Below are 2,500 nucleotides of genomic sequence, written 5' to 3'. Positions count from 1 at the left end.
GGAGGGGGGTCCGGAGAAGGAGGAGGGATGGAGGGGGGGCTAGAGTGAGGGTGACTGAAGAGAGAAAAGCAGAGTGGGGGTTCCCCCTGCACCCCCCCTCTCTCTCTTCCCTTCTGATTGATGAATAGGGCCCTCTGCACAGGCCAGTACCACCTCAGCGCTTCACAGGGGTGTCTTGAGACGCCTGAGACCAGTCCGCCAAAAACAAATTCACCGCACTCTTTCTCTCTTTCTCTCTCTCTTTTTTAAAAGAAGGACAATCAAAGCAGCGGCGGTGAACGGCCGTCCAGTGCAAGGGGGGGCTACCAGACAGACGGATGGCTCTTACATAAACAATGGCAGACGTGTAAAATAAACAACTTCTGGAACACGTCCTGGTCCCCACATCTCCAAGTCACTCATTCTTCTAACTTACACCACCCCCCTCTCGCCCCCTCTCAGCCTTTCTCTCTCCATCACCCTCACCCCAAGAGTCTCCCCAGTGAGGGAAGGAGAGAAAGAGAGAAAGGGAGAAAGGGAGAGGGAGAGGGAAAAACAGAACAAGAGAGAGAGTAGGTCCCTGTGGAGTTTAGGAGACACAGAGGGACACCGAGGCTGTATAAGGTAAACTGTCTCCATGCGCCTGCCGTTAGATTCATTAGTTAGTTAGCAAGACGTTACTTAGACATCAAACTAATATTAGAGCATGCTTGTGCCGTTGAGTTGGGGTCGATTATTTTGTGTGTGTGTGTATTTGTGTGTGTGGGCGTGTTTGCGTGTGATTGCATATCACTTTATCTTGCAATGAACTTGTGGGAGAAAGATAAAAGATGTATGGCTAATTTAAGATAAGATGTTGAAGAGGATGAATGATGTGTGTTTGTGTATGAAAGTTCTCAAATACATTACAGTGAGATATCACAGAAAGTTGATATTACTGTGTGTCTCTGTTTTTTTTTTGTGTGTGTGTGTGTATGTGTTTATATGTGTGCATGCACATTTGCCTATGTACTGTATGCATGTATGCGTATGCATCTGAGAATATGTGTGTGTGAGTGAGAGAGATGGACAGATAGGAAGAGAGTGTTGTGCGTGAGAGATAAAGATGAAGAGTGTGTTTGAGGGCTCTGAGATGGAGGGAAAGTGATGAAACGTGGTCATACGGTATGAGGGAAAGAGAGCAAAGAGGAGAATGAGACCTATCCAAACCTCCTTCTCAAACTGAGCGGCATTCAGAGCAGGAATTAGGCTAAATGAATGTAAATCCTTGTTTACTTGTGCCCCAGATGAACAACAACAACAACAACAACAACAACAAAATCTTAGCTTGAAAGTCTCACCCTGTGCTGTTCCTCTAATATAGATAACTCTAATGCAAAAAACCATTCACATAAGAAAAAGTTCTAAAAAAGTTCTAGCTACAAGCCTCTGGTACTTTTACCACAATTCAGCACCATATTGTGACTCACAGCATAGAGGCTGGAAGCCATTGACGGTGCATGTTTGGGTCTTAATTTAGATTAAGACTGCAGTGGGAGTGTGCTGAGTGTTCGAGGGTTGCTGGTAAGACTCTGGCAAACTAATGCCTGGTTAGACCCCCAGGTTAAATGCCTGTCCTCGCCTTGGGCCAGGTCATATGTGGGACTTGCATGATGTTGAGAAAGAGAGGAGGAGGAGGGGGGAGTGATGATCATAGTGGAGGAGAGAGAGAGAACAGAGAGTACATGACAGGTATTACGTGTGGCGGCAGCTGACTGTAAATGAAAGAGGAAATGTTCCCTTTTCTGTCAGAAATGCTGTGTGTGCATAATATGTGTAAAGAGAGAAGACGTTTGCATTTTCAGCGTGTGTGTGTGTGTGTGCGCACGTCTGTATATGTGTGTGTGTGTTCGCATGAGAGCATGTGTGTGTGTTTGTGTTTTCTGTGCATACTGTATGTGCAGTTGAGAGTGAGTGTGCATGTTTGTATCTTTGTATGAATTATTCCAGAGATTAACACATGCTGTAGAAGTGTGTGGACAGATGTTCATGTACTGTACAGTACTGTAAGTGTCAAGTGTAAGTGTGTGTGTGTGTGTGTGTGTGTGTGTGTGTGTGTGTGTGTGCGTGTGTGTGTGCGTGCGTGCGTGTGTGCGTGCGTGTGTGCATGTGTGTGTGTGGGTGTGAGTGTGTGTCAGGAGGTGCTGACTAATGATCTGATGCGCTCTAACAAGCCATCTTACTCCGGTGGCCTTTTCAGAGCTCTTGTGGCATTTGCTCTTAAACATAATTTCACGTTCCAGTGTGTTTGCACTAAAGCGAGAAGCCGGGTTCGTCTGCTCCACATTAGAGACAATGACATTTACAAATGCTGCGCTGGGCGCTCTGAGAGAGGAGAGGGAGAGGGGAGAGAGGGGAGAGGAGAGAGGAGAGAGAGAGGAGAGAGAGGAGAGAGAGGGAGGGGAGAGAGAAGAGAGAGAGAGGGATGATCAGTGTGGAGAGTGGGGAGAGAGAGGAGAGAGGGGAGAAGGAGGAGAGAGAG

General features: G+C 46.9%; 2 protein-coding genes across 2 annotated transcripts in view; one reads left to right on the top strand and one right to left on the bottom strand.

The window, feature by feature from the left end:
- The window catches only part of cdh23 (cadherin-related 23), a 233,552-nt gene that overhangs the window by 58,186 nt on the left and 172,866 nt on the right, over positions 1-2,500 (bottom strand). The gene's annotated exons all lie outside the window — the stretch shown is intronic.
- The window catches only part of LOC134063986 (uncharacterized protein C10orf105-like), a 4,329-nt gene continuing 2,350 nt past the window's right edge, over positions 522-2,500 (top strand). Inside the window, exon 1 of the mRNA XM_062519756.1 lies at positions 522-603. The gene's annotated coding sequence lies outside the window, so the exon portion shown is untranslated. The remainder of the gene's footprint in view (positions 604-2,500) is intronic.

Source organism: Sardina pilchardus, chromosome 18, assembly GCF_963854185.1.
Source record: "Sardina pilchardus chromosome 18, fSarPil1.1, whole genome shotgun sequence".
Lineage (NCBI taxonomy): Eukaryota > Metazoa > Chordata > Actinopteri > Clupeiformes > Clupeidae > Sardina > Sardina pilchardus.
The sequence above is the reverse complement of the archived record's forward strand: the minus strand, read 5'-3'. Positions and strand labels throughout refer to the sequence as shown.